Raw genomic sequence first — 20,390 nt, 5'->3', positions numbered from 1 at the left:
GAAATGATCAGACATCATCTCATCGAAATGATAGCACTTCTAGCTAGGCGAAATTCATCCCAGTGGAAAGGAGCCAGCACAAGCCCTGTTTTGAGAACTTAAGTGAGACAAAAGTAATGAATAAGGCCTTGTTCTGAACCTTTAAAACAGGATAAATTTCAGCTACTGAATAAAGTTTTTATATTGAAAAAACCCTGTTGCATTCCTGTGTAACATGCTTCATGTTTATCACTGAGTATGAGCCCAGTTCTAGTCTGGAATTTGAATTCACATGCGCAAGTGGATGGGACTTGATCAAAAGCTCATTAAAAATCACTGGGAGTCTTTTTTTTTTTTTTTTTTTGGCGGTGGATCAGGTTTAAACCTTTCCATGTCTACGACAAAATGCAACTTATTGAGATTGAATGATGCATTCACCCAACACTGTAATAGCTGTCATTAAAGCATCTTGACTGTTTCAAAGCAAATCCATTTATTTCTGACATTTTATCAATATCACAAATATTTAATGTTCTATTAATAAAATATCTGCATTAAAACTATGACTTGTACTAAAATATATGACCAAACAGCAATGATTGGAACACTGGACCTCAATACAGTATTTGAAATACATTTTATAACAGGTTTGGTATGGTTAATGGAGAGGTAGGGTTTTGAAAGGTGCACATACATACACTTTAAAGCATTTGTCTGTGTAAAACTCCACAAGGAAATAAATCTAAGTACACACACAATAAACTTCTAAAACTTAATCTGGAAAAATACAGGTTTTGTTTATTCTTCTTCTCAAGAAGGTGCGGCTTCCCTTGTCTTAGTTGAAAGACCTTTGCCTAAGCAGATTTCTCCCCTATATTCAGGTCCAGAGACTTGATTGAAGGAGCCATCTTTCTCAGCTTGCCAGGGCTCTGTTCCCTGATGTCTGTCTAGTGATGGATGCCAAAGATGGATTCTGTCCTTGCATAAATCTTCCAAAGTTTGGTGAGGTGGTTCAAGAAGCAGGAAGCTCTCTTGCGTGCTCGGCTTGCTGTGTTCACCTGGAAGCTGACCTCATGTTGTTCTTCCTTTCCTTTGGGCTTCCCATCCCCCTGTATGTAAATAGGGCTTCCATTCTTTTGATTCTGCCATGCTTCATTTACATAAGAGAGCGGTAGATATCTGTGACATTCCCTCCTGTCTGGGCAGACTGTACAGCCTAATATCAATGAGTATTCTTTATATAGTATTAGTACATACATTTCACAGTATTAATCACCACTGTGTCATTAGCTTTCAGAAGAGACCCCATTCTATACACTTTTATAATACAATAATGTACTATACAATCAGTTGATCCAATTGCTTATCATTTGATGTTCAGCGCCCCTACCTTTATGCCTCAATAAACCTCTGAAATGGATACTTGAATGAAAGGGGCAGGAGTGTTCTGGTCTTGTTTTGCTCTTCTATGAAGTTTGTGAAATCTTAGCTGATAGTTGGCAGCTGTTGAAGAGTTTCAGAGCAAAATCCTGACACCGTTGAAGGGAGTGGGAGTTTTGCCATTGACTTCAATGGGCCAAGATTTCACCCTCCGAGATTAAAACAAAAGATTCATCAGTACAACATAAATCATAGAAAAGGCTGAAAATTAGCCTTGTTAAGATGCATCTTCCCATGGGGGCTTTCTAAAAGAATGATTAATGTCTGTACTTCTTTGGAAACACTGTTCAAACCCTGATCATCTTAGCTCAGGCAGGAGAATGTGAACTGAAATTAAAGCATTCATATTTGCAACTAAGAAATATTAACGCTTTGGACTTCTTTAGCAAACTTTTAGACCATTACATGGTTAATGACAACTAATTCTGAGGCAGTTGCTTCAGACACACTACTTTTCTTCTGCCATAAACTTTACGCTTCTTTGAAAAAGATATATAATCTTTCCTGGTATAGCTAGCCTGGATCTTGGCAGCACTCCCATTGTACGTCTCCTTGTATTCACAGGTTACTCTCTTTGGATTGAAAATGGGAATCAAATCACTTGTGAAAAAAATTTTATGAAAGGAAAGCAAAATTTCCTCCAGCAGGGATTTTTGTCTGAAACTCTGAGCAGATGAGAAATCGTCTCATCTGAAATTTACACCTGTCTATCTGACATTACATTCGGATCTGGAATTGACCTTAAATGTGCCATCTGTTTTTGTATTCTGAAGACACGATGGCTCCGTCTACACTATGAGCGAGAGGCATGACTCCCCTGCTTGTGCACGCAGCCTCGGGCCGGCTCTCATCAAGTTAGCACAAGTAAATAGCCGTAGTAGCACCAGTCGTGTCAGCGGCGGCACATGCTGAATACGTACCGGCCCGTTTGCTCCGCGGGGCTCAGCCACAGCTCTGCTGCTGCTACTTGTGCTATCACAGGTGCACTGCTACCATGACGACGTTGCTATCCGCTCAGTAGCTTGCTAAGAGCTGGCACAGGTCTGTGTGCCTAAGCAGCGGAATCGCACCCCTAGCTCATAGTGTAGACATAGCCCGAGACATGCACCTTACCTTAAATTGTCGTCTGTCTTAAACGACAAAGACTCTGTTTATCTGTTTGTACATTGCCTGGCACCATGGGTCCTGACCCTGAATGTGTTGTCTGAGTACTACCTTCAAATAAATGTTAGGAGAGAGAGAAAAAATCCATAGATCGCTCTCCAACTGGCTTGCTTATAATTTACATTCCCTTCTTTCTCACTGTTTCTCCTCTCATCCAGCCTCTCCAAAATCTGTCCCATGTCCTCCAGTTCTGTCTCCTCCTGTTCCACATAGGTTACCTCAAACTATTGCTTCTTTCCTGCTGCACATGTCTCCAGGGTCATAGTTTGTGTGGCACTACAATATACAGGTTTCTTGCACTAAGTCTTCTACAATATTTGACTGAACTGTAGCCCGAGGTAAAGTTTTCATGGGTGACTTAAGGCCCAAGTCCCATTTTCAAAAGTGATCCCAACCACGGTGAATCCCTGCTGTGGTCAGAGCTGGCCTTACAATGAGGCGAAATGAGGCAGCTGCCTCAGGTGCCAGACTGTGGATGGGTGGGTGGGACCACAAGGACCCAGAGTGTAGAAAATTGTGTCTGCTGCTGATGCATATGTATTCTCTCTGCTCTAGATGCACAGAGATGGTGGAGTGCTGTACTGGAGGAAAGAGGGCACAAAGACATAACAGGCAGGCAGGAGGAAAGGTGAGAGGGAATAACAGAAAGCAGCAGGAGCTGCAGGGAGAGAGAGGAGGAGGAGGAGACTCTTCTGTACCTCTCTAGCATCCCCAGGAGCCTGGATTGATTAACACCAGCTTCTCAGGGAGCTTCCTGTTTCCTGCTGCTTCCCTGAACCCACTTGAGGAGAACAGGCAGTCGACTGAAGTAGTAGGAGCCATTTAGGCCCTTAAGATGCTGATATCTTCCCTCACTTAGCCCCTGCTACCACCCTGCTTATTTGTCCCCTTCAATTGAGTGTTGGGAGCCACTATAGCTGGCACAGAACAGCAGTCATGAGTGAAGGAAGAAAATGCCCTTCTTGGGCAGCATTCAGAAAAAGAAAGAAAGCAAAGGAAGCTGTTCTATCTAAGCAGGAAGGAGATCTCCTGAGATACATAGACACAAATGTTCACAGTGATCCTTCCAGCCCCAGTGAGGATGCGAGTGGTGAGGAGATGCCTGATCTTCCAGTTTGTCAGAGTGCAGGTGACCTGGCAGCTACTGCAGCATCCATATCTCCATCTCCAATGGATGTAACCATGCACACTATGAAGAAAAGTGTAGATCAGAGAAGAGTGTGGTGGAGGAAGAAGAAACAGCTGCTGCTGAGATTAATTCCTTAAATCTAGATGATCCAGGACTGTGGACCCACTTGAGCAGTAGCCTGAGGGACTTCCTTGTACTGTATGGGCCACAGCAAGTGAAAAACTTCATGTTCCCCAAAGACAATGAAAATAGAAGTTTCCATCCAACACATTACTGGTGTGAAATCCCCAATGATGACAAAGTAGAGAGGCCATGGATTATATACTCAAAAACCTAGAATGCTGCATACTGTTTTTTGTTGCAAACTCTTCCAGTCAAATGTTCCAGCCACACTGGGTTCTACAGGAACAAAAGACTGGAAAAATCTGGCTAGAAATCTGGCATGCCATGAGAAGGCAGCAAATCACCAGAGAGCATTCCATAGGTGGAAAGAGCTTGAGATGAGACTAGATGATCAGCTTCAAGATAAGATTGCATCAGAGTCTCTTTACTGGCAAAATGTTCTGAGAAGGCTCATTACCATTTTAAGAATGCTTGCTACCCAAAACCTAGCACTGCGTGACACTTCAGATCAGCTGTATGTGCCAAACAATGGAAACTTCCTTAAAATTGTGGAGCTGATGGCTGAGTTCGATGCTGTACTCCAGGAGCATCTAAGAAGAGTCACCACCCAAGAAATGTACACAACCACTACCTTGGAAAAACAATTCAAGATGAGATCATACAGTTACTGGAAACAAAAGTCAAACAGAAGATTGTGGCAGATCTGAAGTCAGCAAGATATTAATCTGTTATTCCAGATTGCACACCTGACATCAGCCATATGGAACAAATTACTTTAATGGTGCATTTTGTAGCAACAACAGAACCTAGTGAAAATGTCCCTGCAATGGTGACTGTCAGAGAGCATTTTCTAGAATGTATTGACATTGATGATACTACAGGAGCTGGTATGACAGATGTGCTTCTTAAAATGCTGGAAGATACGGGAATTGCGATAGCTGACATGAGAGGTCAGGGCTAAGATAATGGTGCCAACATGAGAGGAAAGAACAGAGGAGTGCAGACATGGATCCGAGAGTTAAGCCCTCGACCTTTTTTTTTTCCCATGCAGTACTCATTCATTGAACTTGGTGGTCAGTGATACTGCATCAGCTTCTCGTGAGGCTGCTGAATTTTTTAATGTAATTCAAAGCATCTTTGTATTTTTCTCTGCATCAACTCATCGATGGCAAATTTTGAAGCAACATCTGGGAACATCCTCTCTGACACTGAGACCACTGAGTGCCACATGATGGGAAAGTCGAGTGGAGGCAATAAAGCCTATCAAACACCGTATTGGCAAGATAGATGATGCCATAGTTGCCATTATGAAGGATAATGCTATGACAGGAACTGTTCGTGGGAGAACAGTGGCAGAGGGAAATGGAATCACCAGAAACATACATGACTTAAAATTTCTATGTGGCTTAGTGTTGTGGCATGACATACTGTTTGAAATAAATGTTGTAAGCAAGAGACTCCAAGGGGTTGACCTTGATATATCTGGAGCAATGGATTAACTGGACAAAGCAAAGTCATACCTACAGTCTTACTGGTCAGATGAGGGATTTCAAAATGTTCTGAAGAGTGCACAGAAGTTGGCAAAGAAATTTCACATTGAAGCAATTTCCCACCCATTCAAGAATACAAGAGTCATCGAAGAAGAAGACGTTTTGATGATGAGACATGAGAATCCCATAAGTGACCCCAAACAATGATTCAAAGTTGAATTCTTTAACCAGGTGCTAGATTGTGCTATACAGTCAGTTGAAGAATGTTTCATGCAGCTCAATGAACACAGCAATATATTTGGGATGTTGTATGATATTCCCAAAATCCACACTATACCTGAAGAAGACCTACACCAGGAATGCAGGGCACTAGAGACAGTGTTGACACATGATGATGTGTGTGATATTGATGCGAGTGATTTAGGTGATGAACTGAAAACCCTTTCAAGATACATTTCGTCAGGATCAACTCCAAAGGCTGTTCTGGAATATATGTGCACAAATAAGATGACCACCCTCTTTCCAAATGCTTTTGTTGCTCTGCACATAACTTCTAACACTTCCTGTAACAGTTGCCAGTGGTGAACGCAGCTTCTCCAAGCTGAAGTTAATAAAAACACATCTACGCTCCACAATGACACAGAAGAGGCTGTTCGGCCTTGCAACCATCTCAATAGAGCATGAGCTGGCCCAGACTGTGGACCTTCAGGAAGCAGTTCAAATCTTTGCAACCAAGAAGGTACGGAAAGCACCACTTTGATTATTCAAACAGATAAAAATGCCAGTGTTTACTATGCAGACAAGAAAAGTTGCTTTTGCTGTTCAGGTGTTTGAAAGTTAAGTGTTACTTAAAATTTTTGAACAAGGCATTTTAAGTTGTTAGTTCTTCTTTATTGGGGTAGGTAGCAGAGCAGTACCATGAGAGGAGTAGAACGGGAAGAAGGCACAATTGAGACCTTTCAAAGTTTTGGCCTTAGCGAGGGGACATGGGGGCGTCATTTGAGCTCCCCGCCTCAGGTGCCAAAGTGTTGTGGGCCAGCCCTGGCTGTGGTAGGTTTTGTAGAAACACATTTGAAAAAAGTCCTTAATTTACAGAGGGGTGCCAAGGCATAGGTAGATTAAGGGCCAGACCCTACAGTTGGAAGCTGTGCCCATGCAGAAGACTGCAGAAGTCATTGGAGCTCTGTGCAGATGCAGGGGTCTTCCAGCAGAAATCTTTTTTGCAGGATCTGCTCCTAAGTGACTTGCACAGGGTCACACAGGAACAGTGTGTGAAGATAGTAGATAGTCTGAGGATGTTGCTTTTGGTATGATTCATTAGCTTATACAGGTACTTTAAATAATCATTCTTTTCTCTAATGTTTTCTCTAATAGTTTAGATTTTGAAATATGATTAGTAATTTACTAAGTACCTATCCTTACTGTTAATAAAGGAATTAGTTTTATGGCTTAGCATAATGTTTGCTGAAATGTTTTTTTTTTCTAGCAATTACAAAATAAAGTTGTTAAGCCCTATTTGTGGAATTTTGATGCATTTATAAAGATGTCTGTGGTTATCATTAGCAGTTTTATGACCTTCTTTCTTAATGTGAAAAATAATAAATGAAATCCTATAAGTGAAAAGACTGAAGTTGCTTGCCCTTTTTCATTTGATTTTCTAGTCATTTCGGGCTTGATCCAATGACCACTGAAGTCAGTGGAAGAACTCCTACTGACTTTAGTTGCAATGGATCAAACAATATGGACCACAATCCAACATTAAGCACATGGTTAACTTTAAACATGTGATCAGTCCCACTGGAGTCAATATTCCCTGCTCTAGTAGGGAATGTTTTTTCTCCTAGAACTGATGTGACTGCAAAATTTTAGGAAAATGTTGCTTTCCTTTCCTGCTAACTTCATTCCCTCATCCCAGCTCTGGTAACGGTGTAAAAACTTTATTTGATTCCTATGCTATGAGGCTTCTTGGACCATGACAGAAGAAATGTTAAGATATGTACATAGATCATGACCCTATGTCGATGTCTTGCCATTTTAAGTTTCAGTCCTGCAAACATGCATGTGACTAGTCCAGTTTAGTAGCAATATTCACATGCATAAAATTACTCATTTGTGTGGAGTAGGGCTTTATTGTGAAGCTATCATTTCCCAAACTACCAGTATGTGCTAATATTCCTGCATCTATCTATCTTCAAGTCTCAGAAGGTCATACATGTATGCTGTATGTGGATGATTGCAGACCTTTGAGAGAGGTGGGTGTTCGAATGTTGGAATTCTAACTGATGATTTGAATGAATAAAATTTGACTGTTGTGAATCTGAATGAAATAGCTCAGCACAAAAATATGAGACAAAAATAAAGAAATCTCTTGATTTTAACAAACATTTTCAATAGTTGAGTTGAAATAAGTAACATTATCCAATGATTGGCAAAAAATTCCAAGTACAATTGGACTGTAATAATTTGCTTTAAAGGGTATAAACTAGCAGGTTTCTGCGTAACTTAAATATGTTTCCTTAACTCAAATGTAATTATATTACTAAAACTGCCATTTGAGTATATTTACCCCATGCTCGTTGTCTTGAAATGGCATTATTGAGGGTAATTACATTAAAGATTTGTCATACAGAAATGTTTTGAATTACCTCATTCATTAATTTCCAATTTATTGATGGCCTTGTCAGTATTTAAGACCAGCATGTCTAATCAGATGTCAACAAAATGCAAATGTAATTTTCATCCTTGTACTTATGCTTTTTAATACAGAGCAATTTTCCCCATAATTGCAAAGTTTCTCAATTATTTAGCATAAAGTCACAGTTTAGGATTCCCATAAATGTGAGTTCTTTGAAGGAAAAAAAAGGGGGGCAGCGGGGGCTTGATGGTGCAGAATTCCCCCTTTGTCTTTTCAGAACCAGGTTTGCATTCAAGATAAACTGCTGCCTTAAAGGACTTTTTCTGCTAGTTTTTATTGACAATTACTGATTAGTCATTTGCGTATAAAAATGTTTTAAGTTCTAGTACTGCATTCCTGGATATTTTTCACATTTGTAGAATAGCCACTGTAAAACAACATTCGAAGTATTTTTTATTTAAGATTAAACTTCTCTATGTAAATATTTTTTTTAATTTAAAAAAGCTTCATATCTTCCTTGTTACCCACATTTTTAAATATTTTGCCTATTTAAGTGGCATAGTAGAAAGCAAAATGTCTGTTCCTCTGCCTGAGGCTAACAACCTATTTTATAATTACATTCTTGTGATTAATTCATATTTAAGGAGCTGAATATTTTTTAAACATAGCTGGGAAATCACTCTATAGTGTGCTGTAACATTGCTCAGATGAACAACATATTACATTGCAGAATTGAGAAAGAATTTAAGATTGAGACAGTAAGTTTCTTTTAGAAATGTATTGCATTTTCTATAGTCCTGGCTCCCTGAATGGTTTTTAATGTTCTGAGAATAGCAGATAGGTACAACCTTCTGTACAGATTGCAGACCTTGGGATAGATTATGACTTGCCCTAGGTGGTTGCAGGTGAAGTTGAAGGAGAAAGCATTTCTTGTGCTTAGTTCATCTATTCACTGTGTCCGCTTTACTCTGGCTACAGTAACACTAAGTGACTACAAAACAATGATGAAGTGAGCTGTGGCTCACGAAAGCTCATGCTCAAATAAATTGGTTAGTCTCTAAGGTGCCACAAGTACTCCTTTTCTTTTTGCGAATACAGACTAACACGGCTGTTCCTCTGAAACCTACAAAACAATTATGAACTCCCACGCAGAATGCCCAAGAGTAGGGAGCTTTTCTAGCCTGCATGGATATAGTGGCTGTTCATCTCCCTTTTTAGGAGCCTCAGTTACGGGAACTTGTAAAAAGTAGGCCAGGTGTGAATGGGGGCAGAGGGCAAAGAGGTAAGGCCAGGGCATTTCTACACTCTGGCTGTTCCTCAGTTGTTGTAAGACCCATATAATCCATGGCAGATGCGGCAAGAGTTGGGACAGTTGTTAGATCTTGCTTGATTTAGAGCACACCAACGTTTTTGTTCAAGGTCAGTGACCGAGGAGAATTTTGCTGAAGGAACCAGCTTCTTCAGTCTCTTTTTTCCTGACATTTTTCTACTCTGTAACCTTCCACAGTGGCATTTTGCAGTAAGCCTTCTATTGCTTTTACTGCCTGTATCCATATGTTTGAGACTTATCTGCTTGGAATCAGTGATACAGAGATTTCTGAAGTAAGAAAGCATGCTCTGCTAATCCACTGCCTTGGAGCAGAAGGGCAGGGTTTATTTTACACTTTTCCCCTTGCAGACAATAAATATGAGACTGCATTCACTGCATTAAAGAACTTTTTTTGTACCAAAAGTGAATGTAGTAGCTAATCGCTACAGATTTCGTCAGCGTGAGCAGAAACCAGGGGAAACTCTAATGCAGTATATTGCTTCCCTGAGGAGTCTGATTGTAATTTGTGACTTTGGGAATATGGCAGATGAGATGATTAGAGACCAGCTCATTGAGAAAAACAGTTGAACAGAACCAAGCAAAGTCTAAGGCTTTCCCAGACAAACGGTGGGGTGCCAAGGAAACAAAGTTTCAGTGTGGTTCTACCTGGAATTTTACGCAAAGGGGACCATAAATTCACAGCTCCTCTTAAAATCATAGAGAAGAAGGGACCTTACACCTATCAACTTTCTGATGGGAGGGTATAGAATGCTTCTTATCTTACACCTGCCTATGCACCAAGAAGAGATTATGCCAACACCCAGTCTGCATTGGATGACTTCATCATAGTATCAACACAACAAGACATTGCACTGGAACCAGGGCTTGAGAGATGGCCTGTCAGACCCAGACGACCACCTGTCTGGACTAGAGACTATGTTATGTAGTATCTATAGTGTTTTTAGTGTAATATTTTACCAACAGTATAGTGCCTTGTTTCCTATTTGTTCCTGTGGTTGGAACAACGTTTATTGTAATTGGGAGAGTTTCTTATGAGAGGAGGGAATGTGGTGTTTAGATGTTGCTTGTAATTATTAGAATTGGAAGCACTGGCTGTTGGGAGTCTGAAAGGACAGGAAACAGGAAGGAAGGGGGAGGAGTTGAAGAGGCTGAGGGTGAGCTATTCAGGGTGCAGCAGCAGCTTGGAAAAGGGGTTTCCACTTTAAAAAATAAAATCCTGTTGAAGTTTGTTAGTACCTTGCCTGGCTACTACAACACTATTAGAGTGCTACAGGACAAAGCAACAGCAGGACTTAGCATATTTTTGTCTGTTGTTTTTAATTTCAATAGTTTCCTTTGTAAAAGTGTTTTTTTTTCCTAACCAAATTTGTATTTCTAATTTTCTAATTTGGGGATTACTAGTTTCTTCTTATTCTCCTTACAAGGGAGAGACCTTGTATATTTAGATCAGTTCCACTCCACAAGTTTATGTAAAGTTTCCTTCCATGCTTTTGTCCATGTCAAGGTCAATAGAGGACATCACTGGGAAAGAACATAAAATAAGTTGGCTGCCTTTTTGTTCTTTAATGGATTTGTGAGACAAAAACGTGGCTCCTAGTAGAATAGATACTGCAAGTTGATAAAATATTTATTTAGATTATAAATTACATCAGCTTCATCCCATGGGAATTGCATTAGCTAGAATACCTCAGCAAATAGCTTAGAAAGACATTTAATATCCTGTTCACGACATATAGGAAACTGTCTCCAAAATCATTTAGTATCATAAATCTGGAAACAGCCAAAAAATAAAGTCTACATATAACTCCCTACTTATGCAAATGGTACATCTGGTGCTTTTTGAGGTAGAGCCAATGACTATTTCTGAGTAGGCTAAGACACCCACAATGAACTGATGGTGAAATCAATCAGAACCATATCCTGCTATATCTAAAATCTAAATAGATTTGTTCTAGTACATTAAGTGCACCCTGCCTGTACAAGAGATGTCAAATTATCCTAAAACACATAACATTAAATATGCTTTCTGACTTGTCAATAATAGAATGTCATCATGACAAACATCTTCCTGTTAATGAACATTCAGATCAATATAACTACTGTTCCTCTTCTAATTTCCCCCTCCCTGTATGCCTACAAGTTAAAAATAATCCTCTAAACAGCGAATTTATGGAGTGCTCAGACCATATATTAAACATTCTATTGACTATTTGTTGTGGACAAGCTGGGCAAGTATGGAAATCGAGCAATTAAACTTTTCAGGAGATGTACCTTAATATATTGTAGTAAGCACCCCACACAAAATTGGGGTGCTGGCTTGTGATGAATGCCAGAAATCCAAGCTGGCTAAAGACAAACATTACTACTTGTTGTGCCCAAGATTTAATTCTTGATGGACTATAATGGAGAGCACGCCTGATTTTTTTCTTACATATGATTTAGCATCATCTGCTGAAGTCTTTATACCCAGACGTTCAGTAGGGCATTGAATTACAGTCCACAAGCCCAGCATTGTTCCATCGTCAAGCATCTAAAAGAAAACAATTATTCTTTTCAAAATGGAACTCATAATCTCTCCCTAATATGGCAATGAATCTATCATTTGCTAGGTTTAGCAAATTTAGAAGAAATTCCTTCATCCCTAAAGAAAACTAACATGAACGGACCATGAATCCTTCTTTAGAACAGATGGAGAAGAGTAATTTGGGGCCCTGCAATTGTTATCCACACTGATTCCTCATGTAAGTGCCGCTCATTGTGTCAATGGGACTTTGAGTGTAAGTGGTCACCACTATGAGAGAGGGCCACAATATCAGGGCCATGGTTACAGTATTATATTATCAGTTCCAGCTCTCGTTGGATCATCTTTGTCAGTGTTTTTAATCCCTTTTTGAAAGCTATCTTTTCCAATCTTAACTTTTTCATGCATGCAACTTACTTCAGACTTGGGTTTAGCTATTAACCCACCATTCTAATTAGGTAATTCAGCATACACTGAGAGAAAACATTTATACCACCTCTGCTGTGGTGCAATAACAATTCAGACATTTCTCTTGTGATCTTCTGAAGATCCATCCTTTTAAAAATTCAGTACATATTTCAATAGACATCAAAGCTATGTAACTTACAAACACAGCACCTCCCAGTATTCCAGTAGGAACTGTGTCAGACAAGCAGCCAAACTGCAAGCATTAGGACAAAATTAATCTAGATAGTTATCTCTTTGAAAGTAGTCTGAAATCTCTCTAGCACATCAAATAATTGGCAACAGCAAGATGCAGTATGCTGTTTTGGTGGTATGATAGAGTCGAGGTCTGTCCATAAATTCTCAAAGAACCAAACAAATTGGCCACTCCTTGACCACAACTGGCCAACTGATATCATCCCCAGCAACTGCTGTCAGTCCAAAGTTGTGGAAGGGTTGTCAGACTGTTTTGTTGTTTTGTTTTGTTTTGTTTGTTTTCAAGGAAGCTAACAGCTTTATAGTATAAATGAAAATATGGCCCATCTTGTTCTCCACCAGTGTGCTAATCTCCTACATTATTTTTTTTAACTCTCCAAGAGCAAAATCAAGTGATAGTACTTACCAAGAATTCAGTACAGGGTGAGACCAAACTCGTAAAATAGCTCTAATAGTCGCTGTCAATACTTTTCCACTGCTCTAGTAGTATCCTCTGTGGAGAATGTGCACAAATCGGAAATACAATGTCTTTTGAATCACATAAGAGGACATGAAAGAGAAAATGAATACCCGTTATTTAAATTAAGGCTCTTTAGCTGCAGATGTTGACTTGACATATCTCCTGAGCATTTATGTACTTATTTGTATTAAGTAGCACCTAGAAGTCCCAACTGTGGCTTGGACACATTGTGTTAGCGCTCTCCAAACAGAAAATCAGAGACAGGGTTTCAATCCAAATAAACAAGCCAAGAGCAAGAGAAAGGAAGTATGATCTCATTTTCATAGATGGGAAACTGAGGCAGAGACAGTCAGCAGCTTGCCCAAAGTCATACAGGAAGTCTGTGACACAGCCTGGAATTAAACTTTATCTCTTGTGTCTCACTCCAGTGCCTAAATCACATCAACCTCCTTCTCTAGATCATTTTCTAATATAACCAAAACAATTGACAATGTCGGATCCAGTATTCCCATGTATTATTAACATAACTGCTCCAGTGCATCAGGAACTGTTGATAAATTGTTCCAAATACAACATATACTTTTCATCCCCAACAGTAAGAGTCTCAAGTCCTGGCCAAGATGGACTCAGCAAATTCATCCAGGCATTACCCAGTTTAGACAGAGATCAGCTCCAATTTACAGATGACAGTCAGATGCCTGTTCTTACCTGTGGTCCATGTCAGTACTGCTATATCCATTAGATCCTCTAGCTCCATAAGAAATAATCTTTCCAATTTCTTTACAATCATATCTTTGTCCCAATTATTTAAAAGCTTGTTGTCAATTATTATAAAGGCATTTTATTCACTCAGATAGTTAAAGTTAATCTAGCACTTGTCACCTTACAGAAATATGGGTGAGGGACCAAATTTTGCAACAACATGATTTACTGCTAATTTGACACTCCAGCAGCCCAGAACACAGTAATAAATATTAAAAAAAAAATTCCCTGAACTATATTTTGCCTTTTGATGATTTAGGATTAGGAGAGGCACAATTAAATCACAATGATTTTGTAAATTTTGTGGACTTGTGGCATCCTCGTGTTAAAAGGTAAGGTGTGGCTGGCAAAAATTGTCATTATCTGTAGTCAAGATAGTAGTAAGGCAACTTAACATTTGTTTCTCTAAGAGCTAGTTACACCTTAATATAAGTAAACTCTTGCTTTCCATTATTGTGCGTTCTTAGAGACTGTGATCTTTAAATAAGCATTTTTTTTAAAATGAGAATTCCCTGTGCCATATCTTCAGCTGATATAAATTGGAATGGTTCCGCTGATTTCAATGGAGCTGTGCCAGTTTACACTACCTAAGGATTTGGTGTCCTGTCCTCTTTCAGTGTCATCCATTTGTGAGTGACTCACCTGTGCAGAGCTTTGGATAATTTGAAATAGTTTGCGTGCTAGTCAGACATTGATCAGCGTAGTCAACAATGGTCCAGAAGATAAACTGAGTTAGCTTAGTGGAAATTAGTGACAGTTTTGATTTATGGGCCAGCACCTCCCCTGGTGTAAATTGGCAAAGCTATGCTATTTATACCATCTGAGGAGCTGACTGTATGTGTTTTTGTTTTTTTTAAAGGTTTTAATGCCATGATTTGTGATCAGACTGGTCAGAAGTGCACCTTTTTGTCTGAAAATTGCCTACCCCTTGTAAAGCACATCCCTTTTTACTGCCATGTTTTAAAATTTAATTCTTGGTAACTTTTTATTAAATGTGGTGGTTTTGTAGTAGTTCTTGGTTGAAAGTGAAAAATCTGAGCCATATTTCTCATGATATGTTTCATACTTGGATTTTAAATGTATAAGTGATCTGAACTGATCATGGCTGCCTGAAAAGAGGCATACTATTTTTCAAAAGCCAGATGGTGGTACGTCTTGCATGTCTAGTAGACACAAAATTGTCTCCCTGTGGAAACATTTTTTGCAATCTCTTTTGGTTAGCCTCCATATAACTGATCCAATAACCTTGAATGCTTTTTTTCTTTTCTTGCTCATAAGAGGGACAGTTTTCTCTTTGCAAGGTTCTTCCTGAAAGTGTTTGGCAGACCATAATAGAGCGGTAGTAACATCTCTCCTCATGTAGTTAGATATGACTGGAAAGCCAAAGTTTATTTCTTAAACGTGGCTCAAATACACAAATAGGAAAGTGTGTGTGTGTGTATGTATGTGTATATGGGTATATATACTTATTAAAAGTATTAATTAATTAATTAGGGATCTTGATCATTAGTTTGAAGAATTATTTATCTTATGATGTTTGACTTTGTCAAGGTTGCTTTTTTCATTTTGTTGTGAGAGTTCTTTCTGGAATCAGGATTGTACAATCACCAAAGTGTCAACTTCACTGTCTACTTCATTTATCAATTTTTCAGGTCCACAGGGAGCTCATTCTCCTCTTAGGAGGGAGAAACCAAACAAGTTCAGGAAGGTTTGTACATGCTAATTTCAAAGGACTACAAAACAGACAGTATGGGAGATTTGCTGCTGCCCAATTGAATACCGTTTGATGGTACCAGAATGCTGCATTTTCTCATTCTCACCTGTATCATACCCAGATCCATTATTTCAGAATATTGACAGTATATCATCACAAACACCAATTGGCTTACAGTGTGATATTCTGAGAACCACTTCCGGAAGTAGAGGACTTCTGAGGATGACATTGCAGCATCAGTACTCACAATGCATGTTGGTAAACAGTAATTCTGTGAGAACATGTGAGCACTTGCACGTTTCAAGTAGTTTCTAGCTATTATCTCTATTGTTAAGTTGCTAAGAAATCTCAGATCAGATGTATGCCATGTTCTGTTCTGTATAGGAAGGAGACCTCAGGTGTGTTCATTTGTCTTGTTAACTCAGTAAGAGAAAATCCCATGGGAGGCCCTAAATGATTAATTCAGTGGAGTAGGAACAGGAAAGGATATTGGGTTTTGATGATGTTCCCTAATATGTATTATCATTGATTTTTGTGGACAGAGATTCAGAGCCGAAACTGTATCCTTTCCTTTGGGATTTGGGATTTTATTTTGTTTTGCAAGGCATTTCTAAGAGATAAAGGGTACTGCAGCATGAGAGAAGTCAGTTCAGTCACTGATTTTATTTGGATCTTCACTACTGTTTGTTCTGAATAATTTTAATGGACAAGGGAAATGAGATTTCACATAGCAACAAATATATACAAAAGAGAAGATAAGACAATTTGTATTGACAGGTTTGATATTTTTTGGATTAATCATGAAAGGCTTGACTTTTTGAGCTGCTGAACACTTATACTCTTATTGCTTCAGCACCTCTGAAAAAGATATCTCTAATCTGTATTTTTTTCTTGTAAAACTACGGGTTACAAAAAGACACTAAACCAACTTTTTAAACAAGCTCTAGAAGCACAAAATTTTTTTGGAAGCACAATTGAAAGGGCAGTTAATTGCTCTTATAAGATTGGTTGCTATTTGTATTTTTTGAAACAGATCACTTTATGGACAATACTATGAGTAGTTTATCATTGCCTAAATGGGCTAGAGAAAAGGAAAAAAAAACATGGTCTTGGAATTTATGAATCTATGAAAAGTTTTACTAAGCGGTTTCAAATCTTTCAGAAGTTCCTAAACTGTGGCCAATAATAAAACAGTTGCCAGTGGTTTGCAGAGAGCTGCTGGTCCCATAATGCTGACTCCTCCTTGTTTTTAGCTGCAAAATTGCATTAGAAGAAGCTGAAAATACATTAAATACTTTTCCTGATATTTTCCATGTAAACATGGGTGCTATTCAAATGCCGTGGTAAGGGGAAGTGATCTACATGATTGTGGCTGGGAGAGGACTGCTCTTTGACCACTGATTCTGTTCAGATATGATCCATGCTATTGAAAAGAATTGAAAACCCCTTTTTTAGATAATTTGACATTCACCCATTCTCTTGCTTTCTCTCCCTTGACTAAGTTAGAAATACAGATGGTCACAAGTGTTATGATACCTAAAACAAGGAATGTACAGATCACCAAAATTCACTCTTATAGTGAGACTATGTTGCTGTGTTGTTGTGAATTAGCTGTGTGTGAAAGACAAAGCTCCATTTGCTAAGGGCTATTAAAGACATGTGGTTGAAGGGGTCATCACTACCGTACTGTGTAATTGAGCTCTGAAGTGACTGCACATAACAGTGGATCTTAATTATTCTGTCCTTTTTCAACAAGATATTGATTTATTATTTATAGCTGTCAAGGTTCCTCCCCCACTCTGAACTCTAGGGTACAGATGTGGGGACCTGCATGAAAAACCTCCTAAGCTTATCTTTACCAGCTTAGGTCAAAAACTTCCCCAAGGTACAAAATATTACACCCGTTATCCTTGGAATGGCCGCTACCACCACCAAACTAATACTGGTTACTGGGGAAGAGCTGTTTGGACGCGTCTTTCCCCCCAAAATACTTCCCAAAACCTTGCACCGCACTTCCTGGACAAGGTTTGGTAAAAAGCCTCACCAATTTGCCTAGGTGACTACAGACCCAGACCCTTGGATCTTAAGAATAATGAACAATCCTCCCAACACTTCCACCCCCCCTTTCCTGGGAAATGTTGGATAAAAAGCCTCACCAATTTGCATAGGTGACCACAGACCCAAACCCTTGGATCTGAGAACAATGAAAAAGCATTCAGTTTTTACAAGAAGACTTTTAATAAAAAATAGCAGTAAATAGAAATAAAGAAATCCCCCCTGTAAAATCAGGATGGTAGATATCTTACAGGGTAATTAGATTCAAAAACATAGAGAACCCCTCTAGGCAAAACCTTAAGTTACAAAAAAGATGCACAGACAGAAATAGTTATTCTATTCAGCACAATGCTTTTCTCAGCCATTTAAAGGAATCATAATCTAACACATACCTAGCTAGATTACTTACTAAAAGTTCTAAGACTCCATTCCTGTTCTGTCTCTGGCAAGAGCAGCATACAGAGAGACACAAACCCTTTGTTTGTCTCCCTGCTCCCAGCTTTTGAAAGTATCTTGTCTCCTCATTGGTCATTTTGGTCAGGTGCCAGCGAGGTTACCTTTAGCTTCTTAACCCTTTACAGGTGAGAGGAGCTTTCCCCTGGCCAGGAGGGATTTCAAAGGGGTTTACACCTTCCCTTTATATTTATGACAATAGCTAATTGGATACTTATTGACTGTGGTTGGACAAGAGCTTTAAACAACTTTATTTTTAGTAGAAAGTGGAGAAAAAGCAATCTTAACTAATCAGCTTCCTGATAAACATTAATATACTGAGCAGCTGTGTCAACTGTATTGTGTGACACATTTAAATAAAGTCCCTTCTAGCAGTCTAGACTTTACCACTTTTTCACCTGGTAAATGTTGTCAACAGTATTTTTCATGCCAGGTTATCCGATTATTTTATGTACCTAACCATCCTGGTCAGAATAATCATTTAATCTTTGCTTAATTTCATAGTAGAGTCCATAGAGCGATGCTCAAATTGAGGATTTAAGAGAACCTAATGGACATTTGTCACAAAAGGGTAGATTTTGCATCTGAAAGGTCTGAGAGATCAAAAACTGCCTCTGTGGCCAGACATGGATGGAGATACCTGTGAAAACATTGCTTGTTACCTATGTTCTGCATTTATAAGCATTCTAAGAACGCTCCCTCTGTTCAGAACTCAGGAGACATTTTGTTCTGAGAACTTCAGCAGCCAATAACTAAAGAGGCACCTGCATGATGGCAGTCTCTCTTGGCAGCATTGCTAATATTCAGTTTTGCTTTCGTCTTTTAATCACAGATGATTTTAGACTCAAAGTACAGGTTTTGCTTCCTGTATAGGGAGACATAATGGTATCCTTGCAGTTTTCTTTGGGATACTCTTCGGGTCAAAATCAGAATTATAGTAATCAGGTACAACTCCATTATCTTCAATGGAATATTGCCCACTTACAACAATGTTGTGTTTTGTCCATAACTAAATAATTTAAAAAGTGAAATGTATTGATTAAAATCATCTAATTAATATTAACAGAATTATTACATAAACTCTGGAGGGTGAGAATAGTTATTTGATAGGAAAACCACCTTTGATACAGTTCTAACAGATTTATCTACCATTCAATTACAAGTCATTGGACCTCTGTTTGTCTTCACCAAAAGGCTAGGTGTAACATTTTCAAAAGTGCTTAAGTGAATGAGGAGCCTAAGGCTATGTCTACACTGTGCACCTTATAGCAGCATAGCTGGTCGAGAGAGCTCTCCTGTCAACAAAATAAAACCACCCGCGATGAGGAGCAGCAGCTTTGTCAGCGGGAGAGCGTCTCCCACTGGTAAAGTGCTGTCTACACCGGCGCTTTTGATCGGTAAAACATTTGTCGGTCGGGGGGTGGGGTTTTTTCCCACAAAAAATCAGTGGGACTTAAGCTCCTAAATTACTTAGGAGTGTTTGAAAATTTGATCCCAGGGTATTACCTTCCAGATGGCCCTGGGCATGGATTACCCCCAGTACCTAATAAGTCTGATACTACTAATACCTGTAACAAATTACTTTAATAGAATAACCTCAAGGAAAATGAAGGTTTTTAGAACAGATTGTTTAGTTATTTGACTTGATGTAATAGAGTAGTATTTTATGAGATCAAAATGGTTCTTTTGCATTAATTTAATAACTAAAAAATTGTAGTCCACTATCCTATGACTTATATCACAAACTAAATAAAATAGAGGAAATTTAAAAAGTGGTAATGTGTCTTTGGTAATGTAGATTTACATTAATCTAATATATATTTATACATACTGTCATAAATATAAAGGGAAGGGTAAACCCCTTTAAAATCCCTCCTGGCCAGAGGAAAAATCCTCTCACCTATAAAGGGTTAAGAAGCTAAAGGTAACCTCGCTGGCACCTGACCAAACTGACCAATGAAGAGACAAGATACTTTCAAAAGCTGGGAGGAGGGAGAAAAACAAAGGGTCTGTGTCTGTCTGTGTGATGCTTTTGCCGGGGACAGAACAGGAATGGAGTCTTAGAACTTAGTAAGTAATCTAGCTAGGTATGTGTTAGATTATGATTTCTTTAAATGGCTGAGAAAATAGCTGTGCTGAATAGAATGAATATTCCTGTCTGTGTGTCTTTTTTGTAATGTAAGGTTTTGCCTAGAGGGATTCTCTATGTTTTGAATCTAATTACCTGAAAGGTATGTACCATCCTGATTTTACAGAGGTGATTCCTTTTTACTTCTATTAAAAGTCTTCTTGTAAGAAAACTGAATGCTTTTCATTGTTCTAAGATCCAAGGGTTTGGGTCTGTGGTCACCTATGGAAATTGGTGAGGATTTTTACCAAACCTTCCCCAGGAAGTGGGGTGCAAGGGTTGGGAGGATTTAGGGGGGAAAGATGTGTCCAAACTATGTTTTTTCAGGAACCCAGATAAAGTTTGGT

General features: G+C 38.9%; 1 long non-coding RNA gene across 1 annotated transcript; it reads right to left on the bottom strand.

Moving 5' to 3' along the window:
* Positions 1–534: 534 nt before the first annotated feature.
* LOC125635509 (uncharacterized) lies at positions 535–17,952 on the bottom strand. The gene is made up of 3 exons (XR_007356285.1): positions 17,872–17,952; positions 12,878–12,999; positions 535–1,568 (listed from the first exon to the last, which is right to left on the bottom strand). It is a non-coding gene; the product is annotated as an uncharacterized LOC125635509 (long non-coding RNA).
* Positions 17,953–20,390: the final 2,438 nt, after the last annotated feature.

This window comes from Caretta caretta, chromosome 4, assembly GCF_965140235.1.
Source record: "Caretta caretta isolate rCarCar2 chromosome 4, rCarCar1.hap1, whole genome shotgun sequence".
Taxonomy (NCBI): Eukaryota; Metazoa; Chordata; order Testudines; family Cheloniidae; genus Caretta; species Caretta caretta.
This window is presented reverse-complemented; position numbering and strand designations above follow the sequence as displayed.